Genomic DNA, 24,317 nt, shown 5'->3' on the forward strand with positions numbered 1-24,317 from the left:
TGATTCCAGCTTGTGCTTCTTCCAGTGCAGCGTTTCTCATGATGTACTATTCTGCACACAAGTTAAACAAGCAGGGTGACAATATACAGCGTTGACGTACTCCTTTTCCTATTTGGAACCAGTCTGTTGTTCCATGTCCAGTTCGAACTGTTGCTTCCTGACCTGCATACAGATTTCTCAAGAGGCAGGTCAGGTGGTCTGGTATTCCCATCTCTTTCAGAATTTTCCACAGTTTCTTGTGATCCACACAGTCAAAGGCTTTCGCATAGTCAATAAAGCAGAAATAGATGTTTTTCTGGAACTCTCTTGCTTTTTCCATGATCCAGCGGATGTTAGCAATTTGATCTCTGGTTCCTCTGCCTTTTCTAAAACCAGCTTGAACATCTGGAAGTTCACGGTTCACGTATTGCTGAAGCCTGGCTTGGAGAATTTTGAGCATTACTTTACTAGCGTGTGAGATGAGTGCAACTGTGCGGTAGTTTGAGCATTCTTTGGCATTGCCTTTCTTTGGAATTGGAATGAAAATTGACCTTTTCCAGTCATGTGGCCACTGCTGAGTTTTCCAAATTTGCTGGCATATTGAGTGCAGCACTTTCACAGCATCATCTTTCAGGATTTGAAATAGCTCAGCTGGAATTCCATCACCTCCACTAGCTTTGTTCGTAGTGATGCTTTCTAAGGCCCACTTGACTTCACATTCCAGGATGTCTGGCTCTAGATGAGTGATCACACCATCGTGATTATCTGGGTCATGAAGATCTTTTTTGCATAGTTCTTCTGTGTATTCTTGCCACCTCTTCTTAATATCTTCTGCTTCTGTTAGGTCCATACCATTTCTGTCCTTTATCATAGGGGACTTATTAAATAAATTACAGTTCGCCTCACAAAGGATTACTAAGTAATCACAAAAATGAAAATGAAGAAAATTCGATGACTTGCACAGAAATATTTGTGTTGTACTGTTACATAAAAAAAGCTAAAGTTATCAAATCATGCTGCTGCTGCTGCTATGGCGCTTCAGTCGTATACGACTCTGTATGACCCCATAGACGGCAGCCCACCAGGCTCCTCCGTCCCTGGGGTTCTCCAGGCAAGAGTGCTGGAGTGGGTTGCCATTGCTTTCTCCTATCAAACCATATGAATCACATAAGTTGGTTTTGAAAGACAGTTATGTGATGGAAAGCAGGTGTATGATAGACATCTACAGTTTACACTGTTTATCTCAGGAGATGCAACAGAGGAGATTTTTTTCCTTGTGTATACATATGTTCTAATGTTTTGTAATGAACATCTATTACTTGTATGATTTTTCCAGTTAGAATAATAAAAATCTGTTAAGACAAAGACAAATCACAGTATAACCCAGGTTTACTCAGTTTGCACAAAGACAGTATCTTAAATAATTGAGATATTTACAAAAACATAAAATTCTACGATACATCTTCCTCTTCTGTATCAGTAACTTTCTCACTGGTCAAATCTATAGCTCCAGTTACTTTACATAACTGATGCTGAAAGAGTCTTTCTGCCACTACCAATCTAGACAGTCTACCCAACTCATCTTCATAAACAAAGACAAGTGATTTAATTTTCCACTGTGACAACAGAATACAACTCATTTAAAAGATGAACTGGCTGAGGGTCAGTCTACTACTGGTGGGCAGATGAGAATATGCTTCAGAGGTGATGGAAGTACTGTTTCCTGATCTGGGTGTTGGTTTTGTGGATGTCAACTCCATTCATGTTTAGTAAATGCTACATAAATACATGTGATTTATTCAGTTTTCTGTGTCTATATTTTATAAAAGAATTTTTAAAAAAATTAAAAACATAAAAATAAAAGATTAACTGGTTGAGAATGGGAGTCAATCTGTAAAGTACTAACATAGTATTTATCAGTGTAACTGACTTGGGGGTCTGGGTACCAGATGTATACCATCAAGCTATATAGAGCTGGACTTCCCTGGTGGTACAATGGCTAGGAATCTGCCTGCCAATTCAGGGAACACGAGTTCGATCCCTAGACTGGGAAGATTCCACATGCAGCAGACAACTGAGGCCGTGTGCTGCAACTGCTGAAGCCTACACTCCTAGAGCCCGTGGTCTGTAGCAGGAGAAACCACCACAAGAGAAGCCCCACAAGCTGCAAATAAAGCCAGCATGCAGCAACAAAGACAAAGTGCAGCCAAAAACAAAGTAATAAATAAAATTATTTTAAAACGGCCCATATCTTTAAAAAAAATTTTTTTAAAGACATATAGAGCCAACTGAGCCAATGGTAAAATACAAATCCTTCTAAACCAACTGCTGCAAAGAACTATATCTTGAATTGAAACCTAAGAAGAGAAAGGCTGACCTATCCTCACATGAAGCAGATATTAAATCTGAAAGATCTCAGTCTCCAATTCCCACGCTATTCAAAATTAGAATCAAACAAAACCTTTCTGATTAATACTGCAAAGCATGTGTGCGTTTTAAGTTGCTTCAGTCATGTCTGACTCTTTGCGACCCCACAGACTGTAGCCCACCACGCTCCTCTGTCCACATGATTTCTCAAGCAAGAATACTGGAGTGGGTTGTCATTTTCTCCTCCAGGGGATTTTCCTGACTCAGGGATCAAACCCAAGTCTCCTCCGCTGGCAGGCAGGTTCTTTACCACTAGCATTACCTGGGAGGGTAATATTGCAAAGCATTCAATTTCAAGTGAATTCCGCCAAATTTTCAACAACATCTACCATCTGGGCACATTTTTTTGAACACTAGTTATCTAACATTAAACTTAAGGCATTCCCAAAATAACTGTATTGTAATGAAAGATGAATTTCCTTTTCAGAAGTGGTGTATGCATGTATGCTCAATCGTATCTGACTTTCTGTGACCCTACGGACTGTAGACTGCCAGGCTTCTCTGTCCATGGGATTCTACAGGCAACAATACTGGAGTGTGTTGCCATTTCCTTCTCCAGGGGATCTTCCCAACCCAGGGATCAAACCCGCATCTCCTACATTGACAGGGAGATTCTTTAACACTGAGCCACCTGGGAGCTTCTGGGCAAAATAGCTACAGTAAATCCGAATGTTTCTGGGAGACCAAATCAGTAAATTATTCAAATAGAGTTGCTGGGGCCAGGTTCACTTGGAACCGTTTTCACCTGCATACCTCCAGACGAAGCATTCTCAGTTTACTCCCAACTTACTACTCTTGTGCACTGCAGAAAGTGCAAAAAAACCCAGTGAAAACAAAGCTGCAAAAAGCAGCAGCAGTCAGCAGCAAAAGCAAAGGCAAATAAGAGTTTTACGAATGTTGCCTTAATTTACTATAGCTAGTCATGTTCTTTATTTAAACCTAGTTTCTCATTTTTGATTTGATTTTTTTTCTATTTCTTGAGGTTGGTCAAATAATCCCGTTACCTCTGCATAATTAAGATTTTAGAAAGAAAGCATGACAATTCTAAGAAATACAGAATTCTAAGAAATAAAGCATAAAGGAGTTTTAACACATGTATCTGCAAGATAGGTAGCTTGTCTCCTAGCAACTTGGAAATGTGAAATTTGATCATCCCACAGCAGGGTAACAGATAACAGAGCAAAGAAATTCCAATTGAGTCAGAAACCCCCATTTTCTCTTTAGTGAGGAAAAAAGAAACATTTCCAGGTAAAATTTTTCATTCCATTAAAATTCAACACTCTTGAATCATTAATTAATAAATAGTAAGTAATTATTAGTAACCAATCATACTAATATTGTTTCTAGCTGAAACAACAACCAGCAAAAAGACGCCTACTATGATTAAGGAGGCTTGACGTATTAGGAAGATCTCAAGCCCTAACTGTACAGAGTTTGCAACTCTTGACTTCTTTTCTATAATGCTGGTGATAAATTTAGGCTCCATCAAGAAAGGTGTTTAAAATAAAACACTACAGTGTTGGAGGGAAAGAGGCAATCACCTTCAAGAAGTATTCAGTGACCACCAGAATGTTAATAACAACATGCTATACAACAGAATCCCTAGGTGTACATCTTTTTACACTTTGGGGGCATCTACTGCCATTAATTTGGTTCTGCCAGCCAAACAAGCCACACACTCACTAACAGGGATTGTGGGGGGACTGGAAAATACTGCACTAGAACTCAAGCGGGCCTTATCTATAAGGCTGTGAGACTGGTTACATGGTTCCATAATGTGTTCTTAAGGTTCTGCTTTTCTGTCCTTGGAAACCTTTCCTGTGCAGTCCTCCCTAACACATCCCTGGGGCTCGGGGATTCGCAGGCTCTCCCAGGGCTCTCTAAGAGAATAAGTGTCATTGTCAATTTGAGGCTGCCACTGGAAAGATGCCCAATCTCTTCTAGCAACTGGGTTAGTGGAAGCCTGATTACAACCTACCTGTTACAGACTCCTTTGTAGGGTTATGGAGAGACGAGTTTGAAAAGTGGTGGGACTTCTGCCCTCTCCCTGCACTATGCTCCTGCAGGGGAGGGTGGTTACGTGTATAAATGTGACAGTTAATAAATACCTTTTGGGCTCTGGATTATTTTCTGTCACATAATATTTTTTAAACAATTCTCATCAATTTTGCTTATCTCCAAATGATATTTAAACTGTGGTTTTCCCTTGGTTATTCAATTACCTAGACGTGCCATATAAAGTACTGAGTACAAAATTGCGTCTTTACTGCTGATCAAGGAATAATTGAATCATGTGAAATTTCAGACGGTCCTTCTCTTCACCACACTCCTGACAGTGCCCTCACTCCTATTTCCTGATTACCTGCATTCCTCCTTATGCCATGAGCAGATTTTGTTATGGCTGCCCAGAAGATCCCTAAAACTCTTCCAGGTCCCCAGTTTATATATATGGCACAATCTTCTAGGTACTTCTTAGCCTTGATTGTTGTTCACTTGTTGAGTCATGTCCAACCCTTCAAGACCCCGTGGGCTGTAGCACACCAGGCTCCTCTGTTCTCCACTATCTTTCAGAGTTGATTCTATCTAACCATCCTCTGCAACCCCCTTCTCCTTTTACCTTCAATCCCTCAGTTTAAAAAAAAAAAACAAAAAAAACACACCACACCTACCAACAGGAGCTGAAATGTTTTGTCCTGTATGTTAAGCCTGTGAAATACAGCACAACTAAAGTAAAGGATGTTTTTCCTTGTTACTACCTTCCTCTGTATCCTATCCACACTGTTCCTATTAGAAATAAATACACAGTGTTTTAGTTAAAGAACAGAATCTCCCATAAAGAAATCATACATAACTCAAGTTCTAACAGAAGCAAACTTCAATTAACAAGTTTAAAGACACAAACCTTACAAGTTTAAAGTATTTGAGCTCCCGCCAGGGTAAAAAGGCTTCTCGCTACCCTCCCAAAAGCAGTTCTGAAGCAAGTGTTGGTAGCTCACTCGTGTCCACCTCTTTACAACCCCATGGCCTGTCCATGGAATTCTCCAGACAAGAATACTAGAGTTGGTTGCCATTTCCTTCTCTGGGGGACCTTCTCAACCCAGGGATCAAACCCAGGTCTCCTGCATTATAGGCAGATTCTTTATCATCTGAGCCATCAGGGAAATCCAAGTAGTTTTAAAGATGAGCTTCAATTTAGAAATGAGCTGTTTTAAGCAACAGAAGAGCAAGGACTTAGATTAGGCCAAACTAAGGTCAACATTTACAACTGTACAGGATGGCAGTACCTAAAGACACACTAAAGTCATTCTTGGATTCTCTCTACTAAGAATGGAAGAACAATTAAAAAAAAAAAATTCTACTAAACATCAAAGAGAAGATCAACCCCAAAACTCATAAATCCATGAGAAGAGCTATCAAAGTATACCTCATAATTCACACAAACATAACAAGTATGTGGAAAATAATACTGAGCTTATCCAATAAACTCGTTAAGTTACAGTATTTTCGTGACTCATTTTTTTTCTTGGGTGAATCCTATTTAAACAGCAAGAAAATTCTGGTAAGTTTAGATACCTTCTTTAAGTAGTAACAGTCTCAGAAAATCCTAAACTTTAGCTTTAAATGCTATTTACACTTCTAATTTTAGCGTTAATTTCTAAAACATTTACCTTAAAATGCAATATTTTAAACCTCTAATGATCAACCCACTATTTTTGCATACTCTTTAAATCCCAATAAATGAGACAGTATAATTACCAAAAAGTAAAAACACATTTCTCTAGGTAAACCACTGGGGGTGCTATTTTACTCTGTTGTTCAGAAACAGCCAAAGTTTATGAGAACTAAAAATTTTCTATTGTATATAGACTATAGTTCTTTTTTTAAAATTGAAGTATAATTGACATTCAACATCATATATTAGTTTCAGGTACACTTTATAGTAATTCAATATTCATATACATTTCAAAACGATCACTGATATCTAGCTACCATCTGTCACATTCAAAGTTGTTATAATACTACTGACTGTATTCCCTATGCTATATATCATTACATCCCCATGACTTGAACTCTGTACCCCTTAATCGCCTTCATCTATTTCCAATCCACCTGGCCCCCAATCCACCTCTCCTCTGGCAACCACCAGTTTGTAGATCGTATATCTGTATATAATATACTGACTATAAATTATTCCACCCCACCAAATTCTATACATTCAAGAATAGTTTTCTACTAACTTACTATTAACTAGGGGATGATATTTATATAAGGTAATTTTGACAACAAAATTCAATAATTAAAAGACCATCTAATTTTAACAGACATTTCTCCAAAGAAGATATATAGCCAGTATACATGAGACGTTCAACATTATTAGTCATCAAGAAATGCAAATCAAAGCCACAAGATATCACACTGCACCCAAGCATATGGCCATAAACAAAAGGAAAAAAAAAATCAAAATCAAGTGGTGCTGAATATGCAGAGAAATTAGAACACTCATACACAAGATGGATTGGTTGTTTCTCGAAATACAGTTAAACACAGAATTAAAAAAGGATCCAGCAAATTCCACTCCAAGACATATATTCAAGAGAAATGAAAATATATCTTCACAGAAAAACTTGTATATAAATGTTCATAGCAGCATTATTTATAATAGTCAAATTATTCATCAAATGATGAATGGATAAATAAAATCTGGTATATCCATTCAAAACGAAGGGCTTACCTGGTAGCTCAGATGGTAAAGAATCTGCCTGCAATGCAAGACACCCAGGTTCAATCCCTGGGTTGGGAAGATCCTTGTAGAAGGAAATGGCAACCCATTCCAAAATTCTTGCCTGGAAAATTCCATGGACAGAGTAGATTGCGGGGTGCGGGGCTACAGACTATGGGGTTGCAACGAGTCATACACGACTGAGAGACTAACACACACACTTTCAAAAGGATGGACCGAAATAAATAATCCTAACCAAAAAAAAAAAAAAAACTCCAAGAAACAAAAACGATGAAGCACTGATACATTCTAAAATCTGAAACCTTGAAAACATTATGCTAAGGAAAAGGAGCCAATCACAAAACACCACATAGTGTATGACTCCATTTACATAATTTCTCCAGAAAAGGCAAATATAATAGTCAGAAAGGTTGGCAGATGCCAAGTGCTAGGGAATGGAAAAGTGTGGAGCTGCTGACTGCTAGTACTCTGTTTCTTTTGGGGGTTGTTCAAATGTTCTGGAATTAGACAGCAGCAACAATGACAAAACCTGTGAATGTGGTAAAAATCACTGACCTGCTGCTAAGTCACTTCAGTCGTGGCCGACTGTGCGACCCCATAGATGGCAGCCCACCAGGCTCCCCTGTCCCTGGGATTCTCCAGGCAAGAATACTGGAGTGGGTTGCCATTCCTTCTTCAATGCATGCATGCATGCTAAGTCGCTTCAGTTGTGTCTGACTCTGTGCAACTCTAAGGACAGCAGCCCACCAGGCTCCCCTGTCCACAGGATTCTCCAGGCAAGAATACAGGAGTGGGTTGCCATTTCCTTCTCCCATAAAGAGATGAACTATATGGCATGTGGATTACAATTCAAAAAAAGGAAGAGTATTTTCTAATATTAAAACTGCAAACCTATATAATGTATAATTTATTTAAAAGGACTCTGAAAATCAACTGTTCCAAATGAGTACTTCCTTGCTAAATCAATGTCTGTGTCCCTTAATGGGAGGGGGTGGGTCCTGATCCCATCAATATCTTCAGAGTTTAACACAGTACACCTGTAAGTGAATGGATAAAAATAATAAAAGAAAATAACACACAGAGTTGCAAACTAATCGCGCTTTTAAAAAATCCCTTAATATTTTCCTTCCCTGAAAAGAAAAATATTAGGATCAAGAAATTAAAAGAGAGTTTGACTAACAATCTCTTTTAAGAGTGAAGAATAAACATCATTATTTTTTTCTGTTGTTTACCTAAAGATAATTTAAAAAACAAACCACCACCAGATCTAGACTATCCGTAACATATTTAATGGCAGAGGGAAAAGACAAAATGCAAATCCTCTTACTAGGAAAATAAAAACACAATTAAAAAATCAAAATTCACCAAAGCAAAGGAAAAGCAAAGTAATTAGGATGATGCTTTAAATAAGACAATGGCAGTAACATGAGAAGAATACCACAGTAAATTTCCTTAGAATGGCCACCAGTTTGTTAAACTTTCTATTTAAAGATTTTTGTGGTTATCACCATTAACATGTATAAATACAACTGACGAATACAATTCGGTTTGGAAGGAGAGAAAATATTCCAAGTCAATATTTATGTTAGTCCTTAGAAATGAGAGCAAATGCTACAAACTATGATCATCAACTCGATGGCTTTCTAATATTAAAACTGCAAACCTATATAATGTATAATTATGCTAATGTGCATGTTTAGCTTGTGAAAATTCACTGAGCTGCAACACACATGATCTGTGCACTGTCATGTTCCAACTCTTTGCAACCCCATGGACTGTAGCCCACCAGGTTCCTCTGTCCGTGGGGCTCTCCAAGCAAATATACTAGTATGGGTTGCCATTTCCTACTCCAGGGGATCTTCCTCACCCAGGGATGAAACTCACATCTTACGTGTCCTGCACTGGCAGGCAGGTTCTTTACCACCAGCACCACCTGGGAAGTACATGGTGAGATTTTTGGGTAGCACCAGAAAACTGCCATCAACCTGCCAACCCCTGGGATCCACATCTTACATCCAACTGAAATATTTTCACCACTGATGGCTTCATCAAGACCCTGTCAAGTAAATGGTGCCCAATGTTTCCAGTCACCTAGCTTAGGCAAAGTCTACAGCTAAGAGCCTTCCAGGTTAGCAATAAGTGCCCCCACTCCTTATCACTCTTCATGATTTCATAAAGATTGGGGAAATAAGGAACAATCACACAGCTTTCAATTAGGTAAGCCCCTCTACCTCTGAACATAATATCCTTTAAGAAGTGGCATCCAATCTATGTCTTGAGTCTTACCTTTTCTCCACTTTTTAGTTCCATATGAAAACTCGGTTCTTAGTTCAGAGCTCCAGAACCTATCTGGAGAAGGAATTAAAAGTCCCAGCAAAGATAAGTTGAATTGGAGACTAAGCTCCTGGCCTGTTCTCCTTGCCTTTGACAGGACAGTTCATCTTTCGCTTACAGAATAAACAATACAAAAATAGGAATTAGACAAGAGTCATTTTAAGATGGGCTTTCCTGGTGGCTCAGACAGTAAAGAATACACCTGCAATGTGGGAGAGCTGAGTTGGATCCCCGGATTGGGAAGATCCCCTGGAGGAGGGCATGGCAACCCACTCCAGTATTCCTGCCTGGAGAATCCCCATGGACAGGGGAGCCTGGCGGGCTACAGCCCATGGGATCGCAAACAGTCAGAGACGACTGAGCAACTAAGCACACATTTTAAAATAATTTATATAAAATCTAGTCTGTGAATGGTAAACATTCTTTTGTGTTTTTTAAATCCTCATGTTGTCTTCTAAGATATGTTAAAGCTCTAAAATACCATCATGAAATAAAAAATGAATTCTTAATCATTCATCATTTAATATATTAAGCAATGCTTTATGAAAAAAATTTTGTCCCAACAGAATACGGATTATAACTGGCATCTATTTAGATTTCAAGAACAATTTTTAAAAATTATTTGTTCCTATTTATAAACTCACAACAGAACTGAAAGGATTCTGGACTTGGCATACAGAACATTTCTGGTCTCCATTAAGATTTTATACACACACATATATAACCAGAACTCTCAAACCTGGAATGTAAATTTGTAGAACCACTTTAGAAAACTGTTTAGCAATATCCACTAAAGATGAATTCATATATACTCTATGGCCTAGCAATTCTACTCTAGTTATATATCCCAACAGAAACACATACATTCACCAAAAGATGTATCAGGGTATTCAAAGAAACAATATTCATAATACTGGAGACTACTCAAATGCCCATTAACATCATAATGGGTTACTAAATCATGTTAACTTCACACCATGGAATATCACACAGTCACATGAATGAACAAACTATAACAACATATAATATCACAGATGAATCTCATAAACATAATTATGTTGAGCAAGAGAAACCAGACACAAGAGCTTTTACTGTATGACTACACTTTATATAATAAAGATCAAAACCAGGCAAATCTAATCTGCCAGTTAAGTCATTATCCTGGGTAGGGGCACAACTAGAAGGGCACTTGAAATGAGCTTTTGGAGTGCTGGTAATGCTGCTGCTTGAACTGGGTACTAGCTAATGTGCATGTTTAGCTTGTGAAAATTCACTGCGCTGCAACACACACTTATGATCTGTGCATGTTTCTTCAGATAAATCACACTAACAATTCCAGAAAGGTTGAGAAAAGGAGGCTAGCAGAGGATTTATGAAACTGAGTTCCCCTAAAACTGAGTGCCTCTGCTCGGTTTATGATTAATCTCTCTCCTAAACTTTCATTTGTTGTCCTGCCCCTATTCCTCTCAGAATTGAGGGCTATCAAAAAAAGGGGGGGAATGGAACAAAGCAGGACCCTGTGGGGCCTTTCTAGATACAAAAGCCCCTCTCTGTGTCCTGTTTCTTGTTTGTAGAAAGGTTTTAGTCTCCCAGATCTTCCCAAAGTTCCAAAGACCAGACTCAAGCATTTAATGATTAGAATAGTCACAAGACTCCTAGTTCCTCCTGAAGGAATATAGATAACAATCTGAAGCATACCTTTGAGCTGTTCTGCAGAAACTAGTAGAGTTTAGTGACTGTGACATTAGGGTTTGTGATAGTAGACCCTAAACCAGTTGGAACAAGAAGGTTGAGATTTCCAAAATATCACTGTTATCTCACCACCAACCAATCAGAAGGAGGTCCAGGATCTAATCACATACATATCCTACCACCCTCCTACCTAACACCTATCTTTAAAAAGCCATTCCTGAAAGCCATCAGGGAGTTTGGATCTTTTGAGCATGAGCTGCCCAGTTCTTCTTGCTTGAAACCTGCAAATAAATCTTTATTTTTCTGTAAACACCGGCTGTCAGAGCCTCACTTTCTGCACCACAGGAACATGCACCCTTGCTTGATTAACAGTTAATAGAGTAGACTGTGAGCCCTCTGCAGACTGGGACCTTTGCATGGTTCACTACTGTATTCACCCCAGCACTGAACAGGGAGTGGCATAGCGTGGATACTTTATTAGCACATGCTGACTAAATCAGGCATGGACGTGTAGCTTTAACAGAAACCTACCTACAGAAATGGCAGCTAATCTTCATGCCATCTTAACTTACTAGTTTGCATTTATTTTAAAGTATTCATATTACTTTACAAATCACCAAATAAATACAAAGCTAGGTATTAAGCCATATGGGGCTTCGCAGGTGGCTCAGCAGTAAAAAATCCACCTGCAATGCAGGAGACACAGGTTTGATCCCCGGGTGGGGACGATCCCCTGGAGGAGGGCATGGCAACCCACTCCAGTGTTCTTGCCTGGAGAATCCCAGGGACAGAGGAGCCTGGCAGGTTATGGTCCATAGGGTCGCAAAGAGTCATGCATGACTGAAGCGACTTAGCATGCATGCAACAAAAATAAGAAACAAAGGAGAAATAACCTCTCCAATCTTTGGAAATAAAATATTTGGCATAGTGTATTGGGTACAACTAGGTATTCACTAAATGTTTGTGGTACATATGAAGGAAAATTGGTATTTTAATTGATCACACTGTAATTCCTAGAAAGTCTTCCGTTCTAAAAACAACCAATTGGTATATCAAAAAATGGAATTAAATTAAAATGGAGTCTAAATTAAAGAGTATAGTCAAATATACAAACACTGAAAGTGACAGACATGTCCAGAATCCAGAGACTCGTGCTAACTGCAGCCTTCCTGGCTCTGCTGGCCCCATGAGCTACCAGAGTTCTCTCAGTTATGCTTGCTTATTATCAGATGATGATGCTTAGAGTAGAGCACAATGGGGCAGAAATTACGGATGGGAAAAAGTTTGCTGTAATTTAGGCCTCATCTGGAGTTTCCCTTCTCTTGGAAGAACAATGAGAACCAAGAGGGAAAAGCATTAAGCATTTCACATCTTTCCTTTTACCTCATCACAGAATGTTCTACTATGCAAGTGTGTAACTGCTTGCATTTTATAATCAACATCACTCAAAGACTTCATCAGGCCATGACTGATACTTTTGACCTGATTAAATTAAAAACTTATCAAAGAAAAGATATCAAAAGAAGTAATTACAATCATAAGGTTCCAGTTAAAAATTGAACACACAGATCTGCCTCTTATCCCTTCAAAAAAAGTGCAAGTGTTAGTCGCTCAGTCATGTCCAACTCTGAGACCCCATGGATTGTAGCTCACCAGGCTCTTCTGTCCATTGGATTCTCCAGGCAAGAATACCGAAGTGGGTTGCCATTTCCTCCGCCAGGCGATGTTCCCGACCCAGGGATCAAACCTGCATCTCCTGCACTGCAGGCAGGTTCTTTAGCATCTGAGCCACCAAAGCAGCCCCTTTATCCCTTCCAAAACCCTCTCAAATGTAAATGATAGTCATTTTTAAATTTCTTTTTTGCCTCAAATTTAACAAAACTTTACTAACAAGAGAGGAAGCAGCAATAAAATCCTGCAAGTTAGAAGCAGGATAGGTAAGAACTTACACAGCAGACCCAAGAAACCTGAATCCTAAACCAGAAAGCAGGAAAGCAACCTCTCTTGCACTGTACCCTCTCAAGGCTTAAGAACTGGTGGTAGCAGGTACCAGAGAAAGTAAAAGTAAAAATGAGATTTAAAAGCAGAAAGAGAAGTTGGACCCAGTTAAACACACACAGCCCCCAGAATCCCCATTAAGAGACTAGAGGTTTACTCTCTGGAGAGTGTGAGGCAGTAGAAGTCTGAACTGGAGACACCAGAGATTTGGAGAAAGAATGGATTGTTGGAAAGGAGTGAAGTGAGAGACTTAGATACTAAACCTTGAGATCTCCTAGTCTACCTCTGCCAATCAGGTCTTAGAGTAGTAGCAGCCAGGCCTAAGCTCTGGGGAAACTGACCAGCCCAAGAGAGACAGAAAAACACTGTCACTCAAAGAAACAATCTAGTTAGATTAAAAGGTAATAAGGCCTGTCAAAAAGCTCCATCAACCATAATGAGCTTCCAAATTGCTCTACCAACTGTGTACTTTTAACCAAGCAGGCAAAGATCACCTACTTCTAACTCAAAGATCATAAAAGACCAAAGCAAGGAGAATAAATGCAACACAGAGGAAAGCACTATGTAGGAAAGCATAAACTTTAAAAAGAAAAAAATTTCAATAATTTCAGAGAAACAAGAGAAAAAAATTAAAACCATAAAACGTGGACAGTGAGCTACTAAAGGAAAGATTCTAACATTTACTGAGCATCTACTATATGCTGAACTCCATTCTCTGTCCTCAGACGTGTCCGACTCTTTGTGATCCCATGGGCTGTGGCCTGGCAGGCTTCTCTGTCCATGGGATTCTCCAGGTAAGAATACTGGAGTGAGCTGCCATTTCCTGCTACTAAAAAAAAAGGGGGGGGGGGGCAATTAAAGAGTTTTGAAAAATTTTTTTAATATTAAAATTTTATCGAAGAGTTAGAAAACTGAGACTATCTCATAGAAAGCTGAGAAAAAGGTGAAAAATACGAGATTAAAAAAATTTTAAGAATCAGTATAAAAGAGTCAAGATCCAAAGAGAGAAAAGGGGGGAAAAAAGCAGAGGAAAAAAAAGTCAACCAAATACTTTTTAAAATTTCCCAGAAATGAAGGACATCAGCTTTTAGACCAAAAGGGCTCACTGAGTGCCTGGCACGATGGACATACACGGATCTATACCAAGGTACAACACAGTGAAATTTAACAACACTGGGAACAAAAGAAGTTCCTAAAGGCTTCCAGAAAAACAGAAAGTAGGCCACATTTAAAGAATCAGATGTCACAACTGGCTTCAGTCTTCCTAATAGTGGAACCCAGAAGGCAATGGAACAAATGGCTTCAAAATTCTAAAGGAAACTGTTTTTAACCTAAAAGCCTAGAAATCAGGATAAGGGTACAGACTGAAAACAAAAAAATTCTTAGATGTTCAAAGTCTCAACAACAACAACAAAAAAGTTTACTTCATGCATTCTTTCTCAGAAAAGTACTAGAGGGTGTGTTCTATAGAAGTGAGAAAATAAATCAAGGAAAAAAAAAGTGTGAATCAAGGCAAGGGGCTTCAATTTTAAAAATTGGAAAAGGAAATCTTAGGATGACAACTGAACAGTAGACCTTGAAAGCAGTCTTATAGTACAGGTCAAAAAAACAGGAAAGAGGGACTTCCCTTGCAATCCAGTAGTTAAGACTCCATGCTTCCACCACACAGGCCTGGATCTGATCCCTAGTTGGGGAACTAATATCTGCATGCAGCCAAAAACCACCCAAAGAAGAGCCACACATCCCCCACCCAACAATGAAATCAATAAAATACCTGATGTGTTTGAACATATCAAAAAATTAAGATTAAGTGAGAGTCTGAGGATGATTCATGCTATAAGCAACTTATGATATATACCCAGAAAACTAGGCAAACAAAAAAAAATTGTGGTTAACTTTAGAGAAAATAAGGTACTGTTAAGCAAGTAAAACTAATCACAGCATACAATATATTTCAGCTGTGAACATTCTTTATTATTTTAAATTACTGTAAATATTGAATATTGATCTAACTACAATATGGATATACTAGAAAGTGGAGAAGGCAATGGCACCCCACTCCAGTACTCTTGCCTGGAAAATCCCATGGATGGAGGAGACTGGTGGGCTGTAGTCCACGGGGTCACGAAGAGTCAGACACGGCTGAGCGACGTCACTTTCACTTTTCACTTTCATGCACTGGAGAAGGAAATGGCAACCCACTCCAGTGTTCTTGCCTGGAGAATCCCAGGGACGGGGGAGCCTGGTGGGCTGCCGTCTATGGGGTCGCACAGAGTCGGACATGACTGAAGTGACTTAGCATACTAGAAAGATATAGAGACAGGAAATGGGAGCATATGCAGTTGTGGTAAGCAAGAGGTAAACCCTTAAATTTCCTAGTGATCAATTTTTAAAATGCTGAAAACTGAAATCAAGAAGTAATATCTTATGTTTTTTACCTTCACAAATAATAACAAAATAGCAAAAGAAAGAGCTAAGAAACAGGCAAAAGTAAGCAGGAGACTGCTATTTTTGGTAACAAGCCTGTAATATCTGTAAGAATAACTGTATGTAAGATATGAAAACAAAATATTTAGGTTGATGCAAATGTAACTGCAGGGCTATTTTCTTGCCTGGAAAAACCTATGGACAAGAGAGCTTGTTGTGCTACAGTCCACGGGGTCGCAAAGACTCAGACACAGCTGGGCACACACACAAATGTAACTGCAGCTTGGGGCTGTGAATTTTAAATTATTATAACTAAGTTCTATATAGTTATATGTCATTATAACTATGACAAACCTAGACAGCATATTAAATACCTGAGATATTATTTTGCCAACAAAGATCCATCTAGTCAAAGCTATGGTTTATCCAGTAGTCATATATGGATGTGACAGTTGGACTATAAAGAAAGCTGAGCGCTCAACAATTGATGCTTTTGAACTGTGGTGATGGAGAAGATTCTAGAGAGTCCCTTGGACTGCAAAGAGATCAAACCAGTCAATCCTAAAGGAAATCAGTCCTGAATATTCATTGGAAGGACTAATGCTGAAGCCAAAACTCCAATACTTTGGCCACCTGATGTGAAGAACTGACTCACTGGAAAAGACCCTGATGCTGGGAAAGATTGAAGGCAGGAGAATAAGGGGACAACAGAGGATTAGAAGGTTGGATGGCATCACCAACTCAATGGACATGAGTTTGAGCAAGCTCCAGGAGTTGGTGATGGACAGGGAAGCCCGGCATGCTACAATCCGTGGGGTCATAAAGAGTTGGACATGACTGAGTGACTGAACAGAACTGATAACTAAGTTCAAACACATCTTTATTAATCAAAATAGGAACCATTATAATCAGCACATTTTTGTCAACGAGAAATAAGTTTGTTTATTCATGTAGCATAAAAATCTGTGCTTTGGGATTTGACAAACTCTCAGAAAGCATTTTCTACCTCCTGCTGTTTGTGGAAGCATCGTCTCTGCAAAAAAACTGTCAAGATGCTTGAAGAACTGGTAGTCAGCTGACAAGAGGTCAGGAGAATATGGCAGATGAAGCCAAATTTCGTAGCCCAATTCATTCAATGCATTTGGAGCATTGGCTGTGCAACATGCAGTCAGGTGTTGTCATGCAATAAAACTGGGCCCTTGCTGGGCCCAGCATCTGTTGACCAATGCTGGTTGCAGGCACTGTACTTTTTGGTGCATTTCACTGATTTGCTAAGCATACTTCCCAGATGTAATGGTTTTGCTGGGATTCAGAAAGCTGTAGTGGATCCCACCGGCAGCAGACCATGAAACAGTGACCATGACCTTCTTGGGGTGCAAGTTTGGCTTTGGGAATTGCTTTGAAGCTTCTTCGAGGTCCAACCACTGAGCTGCTTATCACTGGTTGCATAAAATCCCTTTCTGTCACAAGTCACAATCTGATAGAGAAACGGTTTGCTATTGTTGTGTACAGTAAGAGAAGACAATACTTCAAAAGGACGATTTTTTTATTTTCAATCAGCTCATGAGGCACCCACTTATCAAGCTTTTTCACCTTCCCAATTGGCTTTAAACGTTGAACAACCATAGAATGGTCAACACTGAGTTCAGCAACTTCTCGTGTAGTTGAAAGAGGACCAGCTTCAATGTTTGCTCTCAGTTGGTCGTTGTCAACTTCCAATGGCTAGAAACTATGCTCCTCATCTTCAAGGCGCTCATCTCCTTTGCAAAACTTCTTGAACCACCACTGCACTGCACATTCATTATCAGTTTGTGGGTCAAATATGCTGCTGATGTTGCAAGTTGTCTCCAATACTTTATGACTCATTTTGAACTCATATAAGAAAATAGCTCGAATCTGCATTTTGTATAACATCATTTTCCTAGTCTAAAATACAAAATAAACAGCAAGTAATATCATTAGCAAAAAAATATAAAGCGCAAAATGTACATTAAAATGATTTATAACAATCACATTTAAGAATGTATTCCAATATCAAACAGCAAAGTCCAACAATGCAAAATTACGATTACTTTTGTATCAACCTAATAAACAGAAAAAAGCTTTAAAATGTGGTTATAAAATGTGTCATGAAAGGAGAATCTAGTATTCACGGGAAACTAACCAGACTGAGGGAGAGGGAAGGAACTCAAATTCCCCTTAGGACAGACTACCTAAACTGAGAGGGTCACTGGGAAGAAGGCAGCATTCCAGGCAGAGAAGAGGAGGGTTCCTGGCCAGAAAAGGTGAGAGGTGATTTTTCTAACAAGTGAAACAAGTTCTCCAAGGAAACAACAAATCATGAGAGTCCACCTCTACCCTCTTCTCCCAAGTCCTGGTCTCCCCACCTACCTCTTACCCGTCCTTCAAGGCCAAGCTCAAGCTCCATCTTCTCAGAAGCTTCCTGCAAGTCTCTGGAAGAGATGATCTTTTCCATCTCAAAATGATCTCATTTATCCACTATCTTATTCTCTTAATTAATGTAATTAATATTACATAGCATAATACATTCTCAGGGACTTACTATATGCAAAAAAACTGTGCTGGTTACTAAGAGTAAGTAAGGGAAGGATGAAAAGGAAGGAAAAAGAACAAAAAAAGCAGCAGTCTTCAGGTGCAATGAACACAGACTGTGGTTTCTAACATCATTCTCCAATAAAAGGAACCAGGGTTCTCTGGAGAAACAGCTGATTCCAGGATGGTTCAAGAACTATACATGCTAAGTCTGGTGCCAAAAAGTTAAGTGCTTTAAAAACCACAAAGATGGAGCTCTGTCAAAGGGATACAAGTACCAACTGAAGGAGATCCCAATGGCAAAAGCTAGAACAACCTAACAAAATAGTGCTAGCTTATAACTCAAATAATAACATTAATGAGCCCATACCAGTATCAATGAATAAATAAAGTAATGAAGAAGAGACAAATGTCCCATGCAGAAAAATTCCAAATAACTTAATGTAGAGAAGGCAATGGCAACCCACCCCAGTACTCTTGCCTGGAAAATCCCATGGATGGAGGAGACTGGTAGGCTGCAGTCCATGGGGTCGCTAAGAGTCAGACACGACTGAGTGACTTCACTTTCACTTTTCACTTTCATGCACTGGAGAAGGAAATGGCAACCCACTCCAGTGTTCTTGCCTGGAGAATCCCAGGGACGGGGGAGCCTGGTGGGCTGCCGTCTATGGGGTCGCACAGAGTCGGACACGACTGAAGTGACTTAGCAGCAGACACATTACCCTCAATAAGGTGGTGGAACTTAACTCCCCAATCCTTAAGTATAAGCTGTACATAGTGAACACAGTGACTTCCTTCAAAAAAGCACAGTACAAAAGGGGAGGGGGAAGGTAGAGTCATTTTATATAGAGAGATTTGACAAACACTACTTTAGCCAGGTGAAATGGCAACCCACTCCAGTATTCTTGCCTGGAAAATCCCATGGATGGAGGAGCCTGGTGGGCTACAGTCCACAGGGTCGCAAAGAGTCAGACACGACTGAGTGACTTCACTTCACTTCACTTCACTTCACTTCACTTCACTTCACTTTAGCCAGGTGGTCAAGTCAACATCAACCATGATAAGTTGTTGATAGTATGCTGACATACTGTTGACAGTATGCATTCTTGATATGATGTGATGAAAACAGCAGTTTATCTCTGTGTGGCTTCTTCCCCAAATCTAATAATGAGAAAAGCATCTAACAAATCCCAAAGAAAGGACATCCTACAAATAACTAATACTCCTTAAAAATGTCGAGGTCATCAAAAACAAGGAAAATTTGAGAAACTGTCACAGCCAAGAGAAGTCTACAGAGATATGATGACCTAATGTGATGTGGAATCTGTATAGACTCCTGAAACAGAAGACACAGATAAAAACTGAAAATCTTACTAAAGTATGGACTTTAGTTAATAATAACATATCAATATTGGTTCATTAATTGTCAACAAATGCACACTATTAATATGTTAGTGGGAAAACTGGGTCTGGTGTATACAGAAACTATACTACCTTCAATGTTTCTGAAAATCTAAAAATGTTACAAAAAGTAAAGTTTACTTTTTAAAAATATTTTTAACATTTTTTTTTTAAGGAAAGGAAAAAATCCTAAAGAACACACACCAAACTTGCAAAGCAGTCACACCTCTGGGGAAAAGAATGGGAAGGAAGTCAAGCTTTCCTTTACAAGTTACTATTTGACTCTAGAATATAAAGACTGTATCTGTGTGCTATTCTGTAACAAGAAATGTTCAACGTTATTGCCACATTTAAGTACTGAATAACAAATAAAATGAAACTGTTATTAAACAGAAACCACTCCTTAAACCTTTGTACTTTATTTATTTGGCTGCATCATGTCTTAGTTGTGGGAAGAGGTATCCTCGCTGCATCACAGATCTTTCGTTGTAGCCTAAGGGCTCTAGTTGTAGCCTGCAGGCTCAGTAGTTCCAGTGTGCAGGCTAAGTTACTCTACAGCATGTTGGATCTTAGTTCCCCAACCAGGGATCCAACCCACGTCCCCTGCATTGAAAGGCAGAGTCTCAACCACTGGACCACCAGGGAAGTCCCATCAACCTTTATGTTTCTATTCATAAACTATCCAATCTCCAGAAAGACCTCCAAATCATATTCAAGCTACTGATTAACTACCAACTGATAATACTGCAATACACAAACTTAAAAGAAAAACTGTCAAAGATTATACTAAACTGCTAGGGGAGAAATATATAATACAGTAAGAAAATATTTCACTAGAAATGTTCTTAAATTTGATCAATACTGAGAGCTGGTATCTAAAACTTTAAATTGTGGTATTCAGAAAAAAAAGTCAGTCTAATTGTAACAGCAGGACATACAAAGTGAAGTCTGTTAACACTCCGCTGGTGAAGGCAACAACATACACTACACATCTATCTACACAGCCATGAGAAGCAATTAATTACAACTGGACTGTGTAAAATTCAACAGATTCAATACATGATATTCACCAACTGCCTGGTATATTGGCAAAAGTAACTTGAAAATAAGGATGAGATCACCAAGTTGATTCTTTCCATTAATCTCTTAAAGTGTTAAAAGTTGTTTTATCTAAATGAGCATTATCCATTACTACAAGAATATGGTTCCACTAAACAGTTATACTATTCAAATATAAGAATAAATTATTAAGAAATCAAAGTAATCATTTTAAAGCCCTAAGAACAAGTAAATCAGAGAATGTCACTTGAATTTCTCTAAGTCTTTCTTCTTTTAGTTAGCAAAATACAATATTACTCTCATGGTAGGGTTATTTAATAATCTAATTCAATGTAGAGTAATGTAATATTGGTGGTATTCAGGATAAAGTAATTTGAAGTTATATGCAGGGAAACCAATGGGTGGCATCAGTCTAGACAACGCTAGATCTTCCTAGAGCACTTCACTGAGAGTCAGACACAACAGGTAATTGAAGATCTGCAGCTCCTGTCACTCACAAATCCTGGTTCTGCATTCATGACAAATTACACAAAAGTGCTTTCATGACATATTTCCTGATGTGATAATATCTGCTTAAAATATCATACCATTGCCTTTTAGAGTTATACACAGAAATATTTATGGATGAAATGACGTGATTTCTAGAATTTGCTACAAAATAAAGAGTATATATGAAAAAGTTAACTATTTGTTGATTGTTGAAGCTGAGTGATGGGTGCATAAGTTTCATTACACTAAATTTTTGTAAATGCTTGAAATTTTTCAAAGTAAAAAGTTGAAAATATAAATAAATACTAACAAATTACTCCTAGAAGCAACCCAAGTGCTCATCAACAATTGGATTAAGAAGATATGAGATACAAACACACACACCCCACACCTTAATATATACGCACAATGGAATATTATTCCACCACAAAAAAGAATGAAATACTGCCATCTGCAGCAAGTAGGTGAACCTAGAGAATAATATGCTTAGTGAAGTAAGTCAGATAAAGACAAATACTGTATATCACTAACATGTGGAATCTGAAAAATAATACAAATGAATGTATATGCAAAACGAACAGACTCACAGATTTAGAAAACAAACTTGTAGTTACCAAAGGGGAAAGTGAAGGAAGCATCAACTAGGGGTGTTAGATTAATAGATACAAACTATTATATGTAAAATAAATAAGCAACAAGAATATACATATACAGGGAATTATACTCTTTATCTTGTAATAACCTATAATGGACTATAATCTAAGAAAATACCAAACCACTATGCTATACACCTTAAACTAACACAGTATTGTAAACCAATTACAATTTTAATAAAGAAATTACGCCCACAACTCAATAACAAAAAGCAAACAATTAAAAAATTTGAATGTTTGAATTTGCCCAATTCAAAAATTGGCAAAGGATCTGAGTACACATCTCTCCAATATGCACAAATGGTCAACATGCACATAAAAGATGTTCAGTTCACTAATCATTAGGGAAATGCAAACCAGAATCATTATGAGACGCCACTCCACACCCAGGCTTTATCAAAAACAAAACACAGACAGAAGGCATACATGCTGATGAGGATGGGACAAAACTGCAATTCTTATGCATTCCTGATGGGAATATAAAACCGTGCATTGCTGTGGAAAACAGTATGGCAGTTTCTCAAATAATTAAAAACAGCAATACCATAGTGAAAGTGAAAGTCACTCAGTCAAGTCCAGCTCTTTGTGATCCCATGGACTATACAGTCCATGGAATTCTCTGGGCCAGAATACTGGAGAGGGTAGCCTTTCCCTTCTCCAGTGGATCTTCCCAACCCAGGGATCGAACCCAGGTCTTCCGCGTGGCAGGCGGATTCTTTACCATCTGAGCCACCAAGGAAGTCCAAGTAAAGTGGAGTGGGTAGCCTATCCCTTCTCCAGGGGGTCTTCCTGAACCAGGGAACACACTGGGGTCTCCTGCATTGCAGGTAGATTCTTTACCAGCTGAGCTACCAGGGAAGCAATACCATATAAACCAACAATTCCACTTCTGCGTATATATCTAAAAGAATTCAAAGCTTGGACTCTTTTGAAACTTATTAACCCATTATTCACAGCAGCATTATTCACAATGGCTAAAATGTATTGACAGATGAAATAAAATATAGTATACACATACAATGGATATTATTTAGCTTTAAAATGGAATGAAATTCCGACACATGACACAATGTGGATGGACCTTGAGGACATTATGCTAAGTGAAATAAAGCCAGTCACAAAAGGATAAATACTATATTACTCCACCCATATGAGGTACTTCAGAGTAATCAAATTCACTGATGGAAAGCAGAATGGTGGCTGTTAGGGGCTTGGGGAGGGGGAAATAAGACAGTTACTGTTTAAGGGGTAAGGATTTTCTGGAAATGGATGGTGGTGAAATGAAGGCTGCACAACAACGTGAATATACTAAACAAAATAAAAATTAAAAAAAGAGCCACAGGGGCACCATTCACTCCTTCCTCTAGAATCCTGACGTCATCTAACACCTGAACATGCAAAATGTTTGGCCTGCCCGAGATGATATTCTTTCCCTCATTTCTCAAAACCTTCCTTCACAATCCTGAAAGAACTTACCCAAAGCTGATCTACACCAGGAGACTACAATATAAACTTATTAGTGATGCCACAAACAACTCACTTATTTAGCAGACAGGGAGTCATCTAAAACAAACATTCTGCAGCCTGTTTTTAAGCAGATACAGCAGTGTCATCATTGCCTACTTTCACTGGTTTTAAATCCAAATATCTCAAAACATTTCAGGAAGTAAGTATTTGGGAAAATGCATGATATAGCCCATGATCTACTACAGTGAGGCAAAGGTAGCTTGGAATGGATGAACAGGATAAATGGCCTCAGAGAGGGCAGCACACAACAAGGTTTTCAACACTAGGCCTCCCTAGAGCTTTCTGAAACAGCGCTTCAGAATGTATGGACACACAAGCTCACGTTTCAAATCACAAAAAGAGAAAAAAATAAAGCCACAGGAAATTTATGAGGCCAAACTATCTGTGTAGTCTGGGGTGATGCTAAATTCCAATTAGGGACATATTGCTCTTCCAATCAAAAGACCATAAAGGCAAAACCATTGTTTGCAGTTATAAATGAATCATAGTTTTCTCCTACATTTACTTCATTAGAAGACCAGCTCAATTTGACTAACCATATCAAATAGAAGTCAGAGGTCCCTTTGTGACAACCAGAAAGTACCATGCTATCAGGCTGCCTAGACAATTCAACAACATTCCATAATTCGAAAGATATGCATATTCTCTGACCAAGCATTTCCACCCACTAGAAATTTATACTAAGGAAATAGTTGAAGATGTATGTGACTGAAAAAATATTATAAACACCCTTAGAGACCAACAATAGGCAACTGATTAAATTATGGTCTAGCCGTAACTGCATGCTATGCAGATGTTAAAAGATGAACCCATCTCATTATACAGCTAGAGTGTCTGCCTTTCTACATATATGTGCTCAATACACACACATGAAAACTTGAGAAGGCAAATGGGTTTCAGAACATGTGGGTATGTAAACATACATGTATACATATGCACAAAGTGTGTGAAAGTATCATCAGGGGCCCATAAAACTGCATGTATGTACAAAGACGTGCCTGTGTACGTATGTATGGGTGCATAAGACAATACAAGTG

The 24,317-nt window shown here is 38.6% G+C and overlaps 1 protein-coding gene and 1 long non-coding RNA gene across 2 annotated transcripts in view; one reads left to right on the forward strand and one right to left on the reverse strand.

Moving 5' to 3' along the window:
- NDFIP1 (Nedd4 family interacting protein 1) overlaps positions 1-24,317 on the reverse strand; it is a 50,937-nt gene that overhangs the window by 24,179 nt on the left and 2,441 nt on the right. The gene's annotated exons all lie outside the window — the stretch shown is intronic.
- LOC120863527 lies at positions 1,688-8,763 on the forward strand. Its single transcript, XR_005721019.1, has 3 exons — positions 1,688-1,769; positions 6,415-6,416; positions 8,751-8,763. It is a non-coding gene; the product is annotated as an uncharacterized LOC120863527 (long non-coding RNA).

The sequence above is a fragment of the Oryx dammah genome, unplaced genomic scaffold, assembly GCF_014754425.2.
Source record: "Oryx dammah isolate SB20612 unplaced genomic scaffold, SCBI_Odam_1.1 HiC_scaffold_5, whole genome shotgun sequence".
In the NCBI taxonomy this organism is placed as follows: Eukaryota; Metazoa; Chordata; class Mammalia; order Artiodactyla; family Bovidae; genus Oryx; species Oryx dammah.